This window comes from Megascapheus bottae, chromosome 1, assembly GCF_031878675.1.
Source record: "Megascapheus bottae isolate mThoBot1 chromosome 1, mThoBot2.hap1, whole genome shotgun sequence".
NCBI classification, from domain to species: Eukaryota; Metazoa; Chordata; class Mammalia; order Rodentia; family Geomyidae; genus Megascapheus; species Megascapheus bottae.
The window spans coordinates 88931485-88949105 of record NC_143509.1 but is presented as its reverse complement, the minus strand read 5'-3'; the positions used below and the strand labels follow the sequence as shown (position 1 = coordinate 88949105).

Genomic DNA, 17621 nt, shown 5'->3' with positions numbered 1-17621 from the left:
ACAGCCAATCCTGGCTTTGGTCAGATTTCAATCTTAAACACAAACAGTATTTGACTATTCAAAAAAATGTTTCCATCTAGTTGAAAGCAATTTTTTGTAATGCTAAAATGTATTAAATTTCCCTGGAGGTATTAATTGATATGCCATTAGTTTTGTTTTGTTTTTCTTTGAAATAAGCTAAACAGTCAAGGCTTTTAGTATGGGAGCTTGTGAAAACGCCTGTCAATTTCAGTTCTTTGAGAGCCATCTAAAATGAACATAAAATCCAAGGAGAGAGGTAGATGCATTGCCTTAGTTTTGATAAGCTTTAAATTGAATATGTGCAATTGGAAAGTGTCTGAATTTACAAGTTGGATCAAGGACATGTTCTGGTCATGCCAATAAGTATTTTAGTGTTTAGTTGTTATGGTTACATTTTGAATTTGAATTTACTCTTTTTGGCATAATTCATTAATATTATGAACAAATGTGGTTGCACATATTTGGGATTCTGTTTAGATGACTTCGGGACAGTCATAAAAGTTTGCAATATGTTGCAGTTGATACCAGTAGTAGTGTATTTCCAGAACATGAGCCATATGGTGCAGTCCTAAATACAACAGTGTTATCCAAAGAAAATGTTTGCTCCTCTCTTAAAGAGTTTTCTGGCAAGTATGTAGCTTTACTAATGAGTTTGGAATAATTGTATAGGAATGTGCATGTACTAGGGACTCTGATTTAATCCATGTAGACATTTTGACTTAATCTTTTCAAAGGAAAGGTGCTCCTAAAACCTTCTGAGGTGCTGGTACTAATACCTAGTACTTATTCAAATTAATTTCTACAAAAGTTATAATATTTTGCATAGTGACTTATCTTAATTTTTGTTACACATTTTTCTGTGTTTTCCTTATTTAATATGCTATTGCTATATATGCAAAAATAAGGATCAGGGATAGAGTTGAACACTAATGGGAGAATATGGATTACCACTTAGACCAGTTTCCATACTGGGCTGTTCTGTTCAGTACATGCTGAGAAAGTTTTAAAAGAAAATCTCCAGTGTGGTTTCACTTTCAAAACAAAAAAAGACAGATTGCTATTCAGTTATTACTGACTTTTCAGAACTTATGATCAAGGAAAGGAAATATTTTTTTATCTTTGATTTTATAATTAAAAAGTTAAATCTTTAAAAATATCTACAATCAGGTGATTTTAACCATATGCTGGTTTGCTTTGAAGATCAGATTTTCTTCTGCTAATCATACTGGAGGCCTTGCATTTGATCCCCTTACTATAATAAAGTTTTTAAATTATTCAACTTTATGTTTATTTTGAGAATATGTCTTATCCTTTAACTGATATTAACATCTAAATTTAGTCCTTTGAGCTGGGCATATTTTCTCATGCTTATGATCCCAGGTAGCTGCGCAGGAGGCAAAAAATCAAGAGAATCATAGTTCGATGCCAGTACAAGCAAAAAAAGTTAGCAAGACCCCATCTCAACAAGCCAAGTATGTTGGGTGCATTCCTTTAAACAACTACATGGAAGGTGTAGGTAGGATGGGAGTCTGAGGCAGTCTAGAAAAATGTGAGAGGACTTATCAGAAAAAGAAAGCAAAGGAAAGCCAGAGTCATTGCTCAAATGGTAGAGAACCTGTCGAACAAGCAGAGTACCTTGAGCTCAAACCTCAGACCTGTCAAAAATAAATCAGTCCTTTGAAATAAGACATGCACTTGAGACACCAGCAACAGGATAATTCAAGCAGCCTAGTGATATTTTTGTTCAATTATTTATGTAAAATGTCCTTAGTTTTTCAAAATACATGTTCATTTCACCAGAAAGTGCCCATTTTTATGTGTTTAAAAATGTAAAGTATCAAGCTTATGTTGGAAAGTGATTTTAGAAATGGCAAACAATGCATTATATTTTGCTATCATTTAAGAGCTATCTTAAGAGTTCTTTGTCTTATGTTTTACAATATCCTTTATTATTGAAAATAATTTTCAACTATTTTTTTATTTACTTTGGTGTTTACACTGTTAGGGTTTGTCCCTCAATTTCTGCTAATTTTTTTAGGTAAGTGTTTGGATTTGTGTGCATTTAATATGTACCACTTTTGCTTTTTTGTTTTATTTTAGAGGAAATAAGCTTCCATTATTACCATAGCAAAATGTATATGTTCTTAGGTAGGGACTTCTAAAGATAATTTTTGGTGCAGTTTTAGTAAAACAATTCAAATTATTAACCATAAAAGAAGGTTATGTGTCCATAAAACATAAATTGTACATTGAAAAGTTATTGTATTGTTTTTATTATAGTTCCTTTACTGACAGATGATATTATTGCTTAAGCTAAAGTGAGTATTTTTAAAAACTTATTAAGAAGTATAAAACTATAAACTTCTGAAATACCTTCTGTTCAGATGTGATGTTAGAGATAATTGGTTTCATTTTAGAATATGACTTCATCCTTAGTTTTAGATTAGTAGAAATGATTATTGGAGGAAGTGGCAAATATCAGCAAGAATGCCCTCAGGTCACTCTTGCTCTTGCCTGGTTACATTTTTGTGGTGATGGGTAGAAAACCATTCACCTAGCAATTTAGTAAGTGAATAGGGCTGTAGCACCTGTTGCTGGGTTTGGAATATCAAGGTTATGTCTTACATCTCAGTGTTTTCACTTTACTTCATAACACAGAGGCTGTCATTATGCCACACTCAAACCTACTAAGCAACTGCAGGTTTTTTTTATCTTCATAAGAAACATATTGCCAGTCTCTAGCATCAAGATCTTCTTTAGCATATACTTTTTAATATATAGTTTAGCTGCTATTTTAAGTTTACCAGTACACTTTAGTATTGCATCTTAGTGATTTTGAACTTGATTTTGAACTACTCCACAGTTTTAAACTTACCAAAGTGAAACTAAACAGTCATGAAAATTCTTCTACCAGCCCCCAAAACAGTGCTAGTTGAATTTTCCCTAGCTATACTCTTCACTCCTGGCTTCCTTTCCATCTGTCTAGAGTAATATTTCTTGTCTGATCTATTTCCAAAAGAAACAGCTTAGGAAAGGTGTTCAGAAGTGACGGTTTGAATGTTTTTCTTGCTGTTAGAGAAAGAGTAACGTGTGTCTGAGTGTACCTTGCTTTAAACTAAGTCTATGCCATTGCTACTGGACTTTAATAAACTTGCTTTGGTGTAAGAAATTTATTTTACAAAATAAATTTTGGAAGAGAATGAAACTGCTATAATAAAAATTTTGCTTCAGAAAGCTTATTAGATATTGGTTGGTTATATTTTCTTTGAAAACTGCAATAATTTATATATTTGTATTCTTTGAAACTGTAACTATATAAGCTTGTCTACTATTTTTAATTCTACAACAATAAAATAAATATTTTGTTATAACTGTAGTGGATTTAAGACTACCTATTCTTTTAAATGGCTGGCCTGAATTTATAGGGAATCTAACTTAAATTTTTCTTGATGGGGAAGTAGCTTAGTGAGACATTGATTGCTCACTTGATTTCTTATTTCTTGTGAAAATCTTTTTTTTTTTTTTTTTTTTGCCAGTCCTGGGCTTGAGCTCAGGGCCTGAGCACTGTCCTTGGACTTTCTCAAGGCTAGAGCTCTACCACTTGAGCCTCAGCACCACTTCCGGCTTTTTTCTATGTATGTGGTACCGAGGAATCGAACCCGGGTATTCATGCATGCTAGGCAGGCACTTTAACCACTAGGCCAAACTCCCGGTCTCTTGTGAAAATCTTAAGTTTGATATATACTATTTTCTGTGTCCCAAGGGCCCACAGAACAAAATGAGATTTCTGTAACTTACTGTACTATATGTACAATTTTTAAAATTAATGGGGTATATCTGGGGCATACAGCTCAGTGGTACAGCATTTATTTTAAAATGTGAAACCCTGGGTTCAATCTTTAGCACCCTAACTAGAGATGTAATTTATGTACAGTAAAATCAAGCATTCTATGTATACTGTTTGAATTTTAACAAATGTATACAGCTATATAGTCATCACTTTTTGGTTCACTTTCCAGTTTAACTCCCATCTCCCTTTGACCCACTGCTCTGATCTGTATCACCATAATTCATATGTGCAGGCTTTTGCTTAGACAAGCACACTACTGCAGTCTGTAATCCTTTTCCTCTGGCTTTTTCCACTCAACTGCATGCTTTTAAAATTCATCCATAGTAGTTAAAGGATCAGTAATTCATTTCCCTTTTAGCTAACTGGTATACTGGTGTATGATTGTATGAGAATCTCTACCCTCTCACTTATGCATAGATATTTGAGTTTCTTCTAGTTTAAGTGTATAGGAATAAAACATTTAAATTGGCTATTCAGAGAACATTAAAAATCGGAAATGATTAAATACTCAAGATCATTTGTGAATAGCATATATATGAATAGACTCTTTTCCCAAATGATTTTTAAAGCATTTTTACCGATGATTTTGTGGTAACTCTGAAACTAGGAAACACAATTGCTCATATATGACAAGTGGATTGCAAAATAAACATTTTGAGAATTGAAATAATATTTTGCTGAAAGAATCTTAATCACCCTTTAAAAAAAAAACTCTTTAAAGCAGAGCTCATGGCTACTCAGAAGGCTGAGTAGTTTGAAGATTATAGTTTGAAGGTCTGTGGGACTCATCTCCAATTTACCATCAAAATGCCAGAAGTGGAACTGTGGCTCAAGTGGTAGAACTCTAGCCTTGAGTAAAGGATTCGCTGAGACAGCATCGAAGCCTGACTTCAAGCCTCAGGACTCTCTCCCTTATACTTTTGGTGCGTGTGTGTGTGAGTGCGTGTGTGTCTAAAATCTAACATCTACATCAGTACTTCCTTTTTCAGGAGAGGAAATGGAGACCAAGAGAGCTTGGTTTGAAAAGAGCAGCAGAACACGTTGAAGTTCTGTCTTGCTTTAAAAACTACTTTTTTTTTTTTTTGCAAGTCCTGGGCTTAAGCTCAGGGCCTGAGCACTGTCCTTGGATTTTTCTCAAGGCTAGAGCTCTCCCACTTGAGCCTCAGCACCACTTCCGGCTTTTTCTAAGTATGTGGTACCAAGGAATAGAACCTGGGTCTTCGTGCATGCTAGGCAAGCACTCTACCACTAGGCCAAACTCTGGGCCCCTCCTCTTGACGTTTTAAATCCTTAATTCATTAAATTTTGTTCCTACTCAATTTTCTAGCCTTCTTCAGAAATTCTAAACTATAAAATGTTGTGGTTTTTTTTTTTCTCACAATTTCTCAGTGTGGTTATAGACCCTGGGATTATTGGCAGAGTTTTCAAGGCTGTGTGTTAAGTGTGTGTAAAAATAAGAGGAGGAGCTGAGAACAGAAACAAAGCCCATTGATACTCTATGAAAAGTTTTTTTTAAAGGGGTCTCCTTTTAGAGTCTGATCTAAATGATGTATTCGGTCACTTCTATGTTTAAAATTCCAGGTTTATGTCATAAAGTTTTTCTTTGTGTGTGTCTGTGATTTGTTACAGGCCACTAAAACTGGACAAAGAAATAGGAATGAACTCGTGCTGTTATATATTTGCTATCTAACCTTTGCATCTAGGGTATCCCAAGCTGGTATGTCAGAAAGCCTGGAGATGGAGGTGAGGAGCTATGCTGACAGCATCAGTTTCTATCAATAGGGACAACATCCATGATCCCTTGTCCAGTGAGTAAAAGGTAAACCCCTGACATCTGTTTAGTATGAGTAGCTCTTGCTCTGTGTAAATTTGTAGATTTAGTAACTGATTAATCATCTTTAATCCTGTCTGGTTTCCCAAGCTTCTGGATGATGATCTCTGTGCATGGGTTAAATGCTTTTCAACCCAAACCAGCTAGTTTCTTTTTCTAGCTTATAAACTAGAGTTCTGCTATGCATCTCTCTGGTCTGGTCTCTGTCCACTAAATAGAGCTATTATGCTATCCCACCTGATCCACTGGATCTCTTTAGACACTTGTTCTGGCAACTGGAACCTAACTGTAAAATTGTAAAGAAATTAAACCAAATGACTTGCTAGTGGTAATAGATGTAAGTTTAACCACTGAAGGAGTTACTTTAGAAAACTGTTGATGTCTGTCACAAATAAGTGAAAGTGCTCCATTTCTGTCTACTAGGAACTTGGAGTCATCTAATAAGAACTAGTGATGGTCATAGATGGATTAGCTGTGACGTTCTTGATGGTATTGAATAACACCTTGCCCAGTTAGTATCTGTTGACTGAATGAGTGAAAGATAAAACTTCACTGGCTGCACTGGATTATATGTTCTTGAACACTTAGTAGCTATCCACCAAGATGCCTGAATCTTTCCTCTAGTGACCAATTACTACACATTCTCACTACATGCCTCACTTTCCATGTGTGTTTATTTCAGGTCTTCGATAACTCACACTTCCTTTGTGTCTATGACTCCAAATGAGTGAACCTTTAAATTTCATTTTAAACCACCCACTGCCTCAATGTTTTGAAAAAACTTGTGGTAATGCTGCTTTCTGCTTCAAAGGTCATTTTAGAAAGATTACCCAATTGCCTAATGAATGAAAATAAATCATCATGGCTCAGCATTTTCTAGCCACACATTTTTCATTTCAAATATTTCATAAGAGAATTATGTGCCAGGGGTCTGGAGGTAACTAGCATGGGCTCAAGGCCAGGGGTTCAATCCTTAGCAACACACACCCACACACAAATAAGAATTATCACAATAACAATAATGATGTATCTTGGAAGAGACTTGGGCTCACTTCCAGCTTTGACATCACACATCTAGTCCAGGCTAGTCAATAAAAAGAGCCCATTTCAACTAACAAGGCCAGGCATAATAGCACATGTCTGTACTAACTGAGCAGGTAGGAGTAGGAAGATTGCCATCTGAAGCAGATCCCAGGCAAAAGGCAAGATCCTAAAGTGAAATAAAAGGGGGGTATGAGAGTCAATTAGCACAGCACAAAGCCCAGATTTCAAACTCCAGTTCTGCCAAAATCAAAAGAAAATTCACCAAAATTGTACCCAACATATGAAATTGCAAGTGTGGGATAGAAGTAATGAAAAGTTACTACAAATGGCATGTGGGTTAAAAGCAGAACTCTAACTCCTTTCAAGCTATAATTTTTGCTTATCTTCTCCATAATTGGTCTTTTTGGTCAGGGTAGACAAAGACTGTGTGGAAATCTCATAGGTCAGAAATAAAAGTGTTTTGAAAGCCAAGCCCATATAGGTCAATTCCTACAAGATTTACCACAGGAAACTGGAAATCTCTGGACTAGATGAAAGGGAGTTTAGAAAAGGATAGGCCAGCATTGAGAATGTGGAAAAAAAGCCAAGGCATAACTACAGTTTCAGATCTATAACTTCACAGCAATGTAAAAGGAGAAAGGTTACTGTAGAGAAAGAGGCAACTGAATTGAAAAGGGAATTGATGGAAAAAGAAATTTTAATGAACAAGTAGATTGCTAAGCTGACATTCAGAAAGTTTAGTGCAAATTCTCTACCACTATTGAGCACCTCTTCTTTTAACTCCTGTTTTATAATGTGAAGAAAAAAGTGTGGGGGGGAGGGGAAGTTAGAAGTGAATTTGGGGACTTCTTCTGTAAGGGACTTCCCAACTCTACCATTCTACAAATGCATCTGCAGATACAATGAATATCATTCAGGAGAATTTTACCCCAGCACCTGCATGAACACCAGACCTGAGATAAAAAGAGCACAAGGCAATACAGTTTCATTCTATGAAGGAACTGAAGCCTTTAAGCAAACAATTTCTATGTTGTCCCAGTTCAACATACACAGCGGCTTGATTCTCTACATACTGTTTAAGTACATCTAGGTTGGAGAAAGATTTGTTAGTGTATTATTTTGGTGTTTTTTTTTTTTTTTTTTTTTTTTTTTGCCAGTCCTGGGCTTGAGCTCAGGGTACTGTCCTTGGACTTTCTCAAGGCTAGAGCTCTACCACTTGAGCCTCAGCACCACTTCTGGCTTTTTTCTATGTATGTGGTACCGAGGAATTGAACCCAGGTCTTCATGCATGCTAGGCAAGCACTTTAACCACTAGGCCAAACTCCCGGCCCCTTATTTTGGTTTTTAAAAAGTGTGTAAGCTGCTGGGCGGTGGCTCACACCAGTAATCCTAGCTACTCAGGAGGCTGAGATCTGAGGATCAAGGTGTAAAGCCAGCCCAGGTACAAAAGGACCTGAGACTCTTATCTCCAATTAACCTCTAAAACTGGGAAGTGGGGCTTGGTTCAAGGGTAGGGTGGGAGCCTTGAGATAAAAAGCTCAAGGACAGCAGCCAGGCTGAAGTCAAGTCCCATGACCCACAAAAAAAAAAAAAAAAAAAAAAATTTAAAAGGTGTAAGCGCTTCCATACTGTCACATCAGGAAAATTAGGAAAAGGTTCTCAAGAGTGACAAGAGAGATAACTTCACATAAAAGAAGATGTGTCACTGAAAGCACAGTTTCTACAGGCTGGTTCAGAGAACAATTTTCATCTGCACAAAAATGTGAATATATATTCTAATTTACCATACACATGCACAGAGAAGAGGAGAAAGAGAACAAGAGACAGAGAAAAACTGTTGAGTAGAACACATTTATTCAATCCACAGATTATTCTGAAATTGTACCTTTCCTATGATAGGAATAGCAAATTGTTCCTTCTTGAAGAAATATCAGAGGATAACTTTCATTGGTATACTATTTTGGTTTTTAGTTTGTATTTCTGTTGTTTTATCTTTAGATTCTTCCACTGACAATTTTTAAACTAAAAACAAGCCTGAAAAGCGCCTTACAGGGTGTGTCTGTGAAGGTGTCTGCAGCTGACTGGCGTGGGGACTGAAAACTGACAGTGAAAGCTGTGGGTAGCACCATCCAATAGGCTTTAGACCTATATGGAATTAAAGGAAGAAGGAACAAGAAAAAGGTGGGCTGCAAGCATACACATATTCTGGTGCTCTCTTGGATGTGTCTATTGCTGCTGCCATTGTCCACTGATGTCAGCCTCCACACAACTGCTTCAACCTTTCAAAGTGGATTCACACCAGCTTCCAAACCTTCAGAATGGAGGCGCATCGCTAGTGCCTCTTGCTCTGAACTTCTTGGAGTGAACAGCTACCAACTGGAACTTCTCCTAAGAGGATTATGACAATGACAGGTCCAAAAGTATCCTGATGGCAGATTCTTCTCTGCTCAGGGTACTGCAGTCTTTTTTTTCCCCTAAGGCTTTCTACTGACTGAGACCTGCCCATATTTCAGAGAGTTCTTCCAACTCTACTGACTTAAATCTCAATCATATCTTTGAAAGAGTATATCTATAGCAATATCTAGATTGGCATTTGACTAAGCAGCTATACACCATAGCCTGGTACATTTGGCACATAAAACAAAGTTGGTGTCTCTCTTTTTAACTTTATTTTTAATAAACCATGAATTTGACAAGTGTGTGAAAAAAAGGATTACTTCATCTACACAGTTGTCTCTAAGACTCTACTTATACACCCCACTCATACTTTGACCTAGCCCAGGAAAGGAAATGGATTCAACAATGCATACTCTCCTGAACTTTTCTGTGTTCTAGGAGGATTTTTCCTTATTATCTCAAAATCATATTTGGCATAATGAAGAGAGTAAAACAATCATATTATCCTCCCTCCCCCTAAATCTGGATATTCCAAAATGTGGTCAAACCACAGGCTTTGTGCAGAAATGAACTGATGCTTTGCAGTAGTTTCTGTTTCTTTTCCTGTTTGGCAGCACAACAGGAAACTAACTAGTGTGTAATAATTGGATAGGCCTTTTACTTCTAGTTTGCAGTAAGTTATGAGTAAGGACTAAGATGCAGGCTACTTAAGCGTTTCCAATCTTATTCTAAATATCTTGCAGGGCTTTCAAATTCATTCACCTTTGAGATTGTAATTTGGCTTCTTAATGAGCTTCTTTGCTGTTCTGGTAGTATGTCTTCTCATTGGTTTACGGGTGCAGTATAGAAATATGTCTCTTTTTTTTTGCACAAGGTACTTGAATAAGGAACTTTTAGGGCTTGCAGATAAAGAGCTCTTTCTCATCAGATCATGGCATGGCAGAGAGAAGCACACTGCAAGACAGAGCAAGAGTTTTCATTCATATATCTCTTCCTCCATTTATAAAGATTCCAGTGCTATCATGGAAGTCTAACCACAGAAACTCCTCAAATACTAATTACTTTCTGAAGTCCTAATTGTCAAACACCACTAACCTGTGCATTTGTGGATTGAGTTCCAAGCATGAACTTTTGGAGAACATATTCAAACCATTTTGCAGTTTATACAGTTCCTTCTCTCTGCCTCTATACAAGCTCTAAGATTCCACGTCACTCTGTTAGAATGGCCGGGATCAGGAAAACGAATAACAACAGATGCTGGAGGGGATGTGGCCAGGAGGGATCACTACTACACTGTTGGTGGGAGTGCAAACTTGTTCAACCACTATGGAAAGCAGTATGGCAGTGCCTCAAAAGACTAAACATAGAGCTCCCCTATAACCCAGCAATTCCACTCCTTGGCATTTACCCTGTTGTCCAGAAACAAGGACATCCTAAATCCAGTAGCACAACGATGTTCATTGTTTACCATAGCAAAGTTATGGAACCGACTCAGATGTCCCTCAGTTGATAAATGGATCAACAAGATGTGGTATTTATACACAATGGAATTCTATGCTGCTGTCAGAAAGAATGACATGCCCCCCTTTGTAAGGAAATGGAAAGACTTAGAAAAAAATCATATTAAGTGAAGTAAGCCAGACTCAAAGGAACATAGGCTCAATGGTTTCTCTCATTTGTCATAATCAGTAGAAACCTTGGGCTCTCCTAGCAGAGATTTACAATAGAGAAAAACCTAGATACATAAGGCCAGATAGGATGACACTAAATGAAAGGACCTCCAGGATATAGAAACAAAAGCCCAATAATGAGTGACTTTTGTCCTTAATGTACTATGTTATCTCTCATCTCTTTTGCTGTCCCTTGGTGATCTCATATTATTACAGTATTTCACTTTGTTATCTGATATATAGGATATATTTGTATTTGGTTATTTGGAAAAGAATAGGGAAGGAGGGAAAACAAGATGAGGGGTGGAGTGGGGGAAGGGAAATGGGGACCAAGACATGAGAAAGGGTATCAGTGTTTGTGAAGTAATGCACCTTCTATCTGGTGAATATAATATAACCCTTCTATTAATTACAATAAAAATATATGAAAAAATGCACAGCCTATGAAAGTATGTTTCTGATTTTAGCTGAGATTATATAAACACCATTACTATTGGATAGACTGTCAAATATGAAGTTCCTGTCAGACTGTTGGTGTAAATGCAGTTTATAAAGAGCTGTCCTATTGAAATGTTTCTTGAGACATTTTCACTGGTGACCTTAAAAGATCCCTATCAGGAAGATGCTCCAACATTCCTATGGAAGACCACTGTGGCGCAGAATGTTGTGGCTAAGACGGTCTAGATAGCCTTTTGCAATGGAGAGAGATAGAAGCAGTTCTTTGAAGTGCTCTGTTGTACCATCATTTGAAGTACAGACTGCTGTATGTAAGGACATGGATCATCCATAAAATTCTCAAGCTTGTACCAAAATGATGTCTCTGAATTTAGATAAGCCTATTTTTCTTCTTCTCTGAGTAGTAAGTAGTACTAGAAAAGAAGATTGCTGGGATATCCAGTCTGGAGGACTTCAAAGTACAGAACAATAGTAAACACTGACAAAGTAATTAATAATCACCCTATACTATGAGTTATTTTCTTGGACTTTATGTGTTGAATGGGATAATACTATTAACACCCCAACAAATGGATACTATTTTTTACAAAATGAAAGGGGAGAATAGGATTGAATTGACCCCATAATAAATTAACAAATGGTAGCACTAACAGATCCAGCATTCCAGAAACAAAATTTCCATTTTTGTTTGATTTTCTTTTGTGAAGTTTTATTACTGTTCATTTTTCCTAGCACTTTTTAAGGATCAAATTAACTCAGGCCCTTAGGTACTCTACCACTGAGCCATGTTTCTAGTTCTAGGATCTGGAATCTTAATCACTAGCTCCAATATTTAGTATCTACTTATATAATATTATCCTATTCTTGCCCAGATATCCTATTCGTTTTGGTTCTTAAGCAACTGCCAATTTGTCTTGCAAGCAATTTTCATGTTAAAGAGAATCTACATGAAAGGAAAAATTATATTTCTAATGGTCATTTAAAAGAATAGAGTAGAATAGATGATAGTTATTTTAGTTTAAAAAGTAAAAGATGGTCAAAGGCATTGTTTCCTCAGCTATTAATCACATACTAATTCATAAATAAATACCTGGATTATAAAAACTACCTTTTTTGTAATCATACTAGGTCTTGTCTCAGGCTCTTGCTCAAAGCTGGTGCTATAGCATTTAAGCCATGCCTCCATTTCCAGCTCATAGCTGCTTAATTGGATATAACAATCTCACAGACTATCATTTTAATGGGCAGCTAAGTAGATCATCCCATGATATTGCATGCCCCTATCTCAAGACCAATTAAGTGAAAGATGCTTGTTGAAAAACAAAAACTGAAGATATATTGACATTTATTGTGAATTTAACCTTCTAGATATTCAGGAGTGTTTTGTCTTCTCTGGAAAAATTCTTTTTATATATTTTATTCATTTTTATTGTTGGGGTGCTATACAGAGGACAGTTACATTCATCAAGTAGTTACATTCATCATTACTTCTTGAACATTATTACCCCTTCCAATATTTTTCTCCCAATTTCCTTCCCTCAACCCCCTCCCACTCGTCTTGTTTTGCCCTTACCTTCCCTTTTTCAAATAAACAAATTAACATATATACAATATATTAGGTACCGAAGTCAGATGCAGTAACAACATGAGATAAACCTTAAGGGGAAAAGAAGAGAAAAGAAATAGCTTCACATACTACATTAAGAACAATAATCACAAAGATAAACCTCTTTTTTTCCATAACCTGGACTTCATTTCATTTAGCCTCATCCTATATGGACAAATGTACATAGCTTGTGAGCTATTATGATCCTCTGCTGGGAGACTCTTAAATGTCTACTAATTGTTACAAATATGAGAAACCATTGAGCCTATGTTTGGAAAAGTTCTAAAAGCACTATTCAATCCTAACTCTCCCAACATTACATCCATTTACACTAATATTCAACACAAATAAATGTTCAGACATTAAACTGAGTAAGGGCGGTTCAGTCACTGATGTGATAGCCCCTCAAGAAGTTTGCAGGTTGTCTCCAGTACCTGATCTGAGCAAAAATGTCCAGAAAACTCTATTTTGTTTTGTAATTACACAGCTCCGCTTCCACCAAGATCCAACTTTAAGATTTCATTTCTTCTCCCAGAATAGGAATATATCTGACTAAAATCTTTTCTCTGCATGCAGGGCTTATATGAACAGTAAACTGGAGAATATTATGTTATTTAACTATAAGTAGGCAGTAAATTATAAAAAGGAAAACAAGAAAATTCTGCTGAGCAAGTGGTTTTTTTCTAAGTGAATGGTTCTACTTCATTCTGAATGAGTAAGTAGTGGAACATCTCTTAGGAACTTGTCATCATAATTCATCTTTATTTTGCCTTTAGCTTAGCCATTGAAATAGTATTTGAAACAGTTTCCACATGAGAGACCAATGGTAGCCGCCAAATAAAGACTTATTTCAGTAACTTGATGGATATATATTTATATATGTTATAAATATTAAATCAATGGAAAATTTTCAGGGAAGGAAGTAAAACTCAACCATTTCAATCTCAGCATTCCTAAAACTACTGAGGAGAGCAGTAGGAGCTTTTCCATAGAAACAGTTCAAACTTTTCCGAGAAAGGCAGTGATGTAGGAAGGAATCAAAGCAATATCATAAAATAGAGAAAAATTCATTGAACAAATAGTGTGGAATTAGAGGAAGCAATTCTAGCCTGCTTCCTGTTTTCTTCAACAGGAACACAGGTGAGCAACAAATGATCCTTTTAAAAAGGGCATGTGTCAGTGTGGGGATTTGGCCTAGTGGTAGAGTGCCTGACTAGCATGCACAAAGACCAGGGTGTGATTCTCAGTACCACATATACAGAAAGAGCTGGAAGTGGTGCTGTGACTCTAGTGGTAGAGCTTTAGTTTTGAGAAAGTCCAAGGACAGTACTCAGGCCCTGAGTTCCAGGCCCAAGATTGCCAAAGAAAAAAACAAAAAAAAGGTAGGTCTCCCATTGTAATAGAAAGAAAAATGAAAAGCACCTATTCTGTGATATCCCTCATCTCCACTGATCACCAATTTTGAAGGAATGAGGCTAGAATGAGTGTGTGTTTGGTAAAGAACTAAAAGTTCTAGGAAGTTGGTTTTTTTGTTTGTTTGTTTGTTTTTACCAGTCCTGGGCTTGAGCTCAGGGCCTGAGCACTGTCCTTGGACTTTCTCAAGGCTAGAGCTCTACCACTTGAGCCACAGCACCACTTCTGGCTTTTTTCTATGTATGTGTTAGCAAGGAATTGAACCCGGGTCTTCATGCATGCAAGGCAAGCACTCTACCAAACTCCCGGCCCCTAAGAAGTTGTTTTTAAGCTACAAAAGGTAAAAGCCCTAGCTGGATGTGGTGGCTCACACCTGTAATCCTAGCTACTCAGGAGGCTAAGATCTGAGCATAACTGTTCAATGTCAGCCAGGATACTAAGTGAAACTCTTATCTCCTCCAATTAATCTCTAGAAAACTGGAAGTGGGACTGAGGCTCAAGGGATAGGGCAATAGCCTTGAGCTGAAGAGCTCAGGGACAGCACCCAGGCCCAGAGTTCAAGCCCCATTACTCCCACTGCCCACCTCCCCCCAAAAAGTTAAAAGCCTTCAATGAACATAGAAATGCTGTTGAGGCTCATTAAGAAATTACAACCCTTAACACATGTTTACACTCTAAAAAACTGGAAGGATGAAACTCTACAAATTAAATGTTTCTTAAAATTAATAAATCACTAACCTGGGCATGGTAGTTCATGCCTGTAATCCTAGCTACTCTGGAGGCTGAGATCTGAGGATCACAGTTCAAAGCCAGCCTATGCACTAAAGTCTGTGAGACTCTTATCTCCAATTAACCACCAGAAAACTGAAAGTGGCACTGTGTTTCAAGGGTAGGGTAGTAGCCTTGAGCTGAAGAGCTCAAGGACAGCACCCAGACCCAGAGTTCAAGCCCCATGATGGACAAAAATAAAAAATTAAAATCATCACAGATATCTTCAATGTTACATGACTTCTCTAGAAGCATACTCATTTACAACCAGGAGATAGTGAGAACAGCTTTTTATGTTCCAAGTGACAATCCACAAATATTTTCACTAGACAGAAGATAAAAATATATTTTTCCATGCTAGGAATTCAAGGAATTGAGAGTATGTAAAAGTGTATGTATGTCAAAGAAGGCTTGTCTTTCATTTTGCTAAGAAAACTCTTGCTTAAGAAGATATTCTAGATTTTTTTTGCTATGGTGAATAATGCTGCAATGAACATTGTTGTGCTAGTGGATTTAGTATGCCCTAGTTTCTGGATGGTTGAGTAAATGCCAAGTAGTGGAATTGCTGGGTCATAGGGGAGTTCTATGATTAGCCTTTTGAGGCACTGCCATACTGCTTTCCATAATGGTTGAACGAGTTTGCACTCCCACCAACAGTGTAGTAGTGAGCCCTCCTGGCCACATCCCCTCCAGCATCTGTTGTTATTCGTTTTCCTGATCCTGGCCATTCTAACTGGAGTGAGGTAGAATCTTAGAGTTGTTTTGATTTGCATTTCTTTTATGACCAGAGATGTTGAGCATTTCTTCATGTGTCTATAGACCATTTTTGTTTCTTCTTCAGAGAAGACTCTCTTTAAGTCTTTGGCCCATTTTTTAATGGGATGGATGTTACTTTGGAGATTAGTTTTGCAGTGATTCAATTTTTGAAGCTCTTGATATATTTTAGATATGAGGCCTTTGTCCGTTGTTTGGTTGGTGAAGATCTTCTCCCACTTTGTAGGCTTCCTAATTAATTTACTAGCTATGTCTTTTGCCATACAAAAGCTCTGCAGTTTAATGCACCATAGCAAAAATATGGAACCAACCTAGATGTCCCTCAGTTGATGAGTGGATCAACAAGTATTTGTACACAATGGAATTCTATGCTGCTGTCAAAAAAAAAACGACATCGCCCTATCTGTTAGGAAATGGAAAATCTTAGAAAAAATCATATTAAGTGAAGTAAGCCAGACTCAAAGGAACATAGGCTCAATAGTTTCCCTCATTTGTCATAATCAGTAGAAACCATGGGCTCTACTAGCAGAGATCTGCAATAGAGCAAAACCTTGATACATAAGGCCATATAGTATGAAGCTAATTGAAAAGACCTCCAGGATATTGAAATAAAAGCCATATAATGAATGATTGTTGTCCTTAATGTCCTATGTTATCTCTCATCTCTTTTGCTGTCCTTTGATTATCTCATATTGTTATAGTATCTCACTTTGTTATCTCATATATTCAATACATTTGTATTTGGTTATTTGAAAGGACAGTGCTAAGGCCCTGAGCTAAGCCCAGGACTGGCAAAAAAAAATTTTAAAGCAGTTTGCTTTCTACAATGGAGAGAAGAAGCATTAGTCAAAACAGATCTGTCTTGTAATGGTAGATAGATGAATATCTGGGAGGAGAGAAAAGCACTTGGAAATAGAAACATTTGCTGCTTGTTGTCAACATTTCTTTTTTAGTAATTGTAAAGGTGATGTCCGGAGGGGTTACAGTTATATAAAGTAGATTTTGAGTAATTTCTTTTGGAACAGTGCCATCTCTTTTCTTTTCATCTCCTAGTCCTCCCAAGCCCCTCACCCTAGTCTGTCTGGCACTCCCAGAGGAGACATAAGAAACTATTTCTAGGGAGATTTTCCCTAGAAGAGATTTTCTCACATGTCATTCACACTATTATTTCTTCATACTTTCATGAACACCAATTGATAAGAAGGTAAGAACCAGAGGTTTATGTGTTGAAATGAAGTGAATGTTTATACACTCAGTTAAGATGTGAGGCCTATTTGGAACCCAATAAACAGAATTCATGTTAAGAGAGAGAGAGAGAGAGAGAGAGAGAGAGAGAGAGAGAGAGAGAGAGAGAGAGAGAGAGAGAGAGAGAGAGCGAGCCCAGAGAACTGTCTAGCCTCTTCGTGCTGTCTAAGTCAAAATGAAGTCCAAACCCAGAGGTGTACCCTCACTAGAATCTAACCATGCTGCCACCCTAATCTTAGTTTCTAGCCTCAAAAAGTGAGAGAATGAAAGTGTTGTTTATAAACCACCTGGCTGTTACTTTTAACCAATTCAATACATGAGTGTCAATTCATTGGCTGTTCAACTAAATGAGAATGAAAACACAAGACCCAGACTTGCTGCCTTACCCAGATTACAGTTACTTTGTGCCAAAGTAAATCTTCCCAAAGGCTTTAAAAAAATTTTAGATACATAACTCAGGAGGATTGGGAAGGAAGGAAGGAAGGAAGGAAGGAAGGAAGGAAGGAAGGAAAGAAAGAAAGAAAGAAAGAAAGAAAGAAAGAAAGA

The 17621-nt window shown here is 36.9% G+C and overlaps 1 long non-coding RNA gene across 2 annotated transcripts in view; it reads right to left on the bottom strand.

Annotated features, from left to right (window-relative positions):
* Window positions 1-8756: 8756 nt before the first annotated feature.
* LOC150069571 (uncharacterized) overlaps window positions 8757-17621 on the bottom strand; it is a 104611-nt gene continuing 95746 nt past the window's right edge. Inside the window, exons 4-5 of one of the 2 annotated variants that reach the window (XR_016538069.1) lie at window positions 9906-10097; window positions 8757-9134 (exon numbers count right to left, since the gene is read on the bottom strand). This is a non-coding gene — a long non-coding RNA (uncharacterized LOC150069571). Of the gene's footprint in view, window positions 9135-9574; window positions 10098-17621 lie in introns of those variants that run through there. The other variant, XR_016538068.1, reaches the window with a different exon arrangement.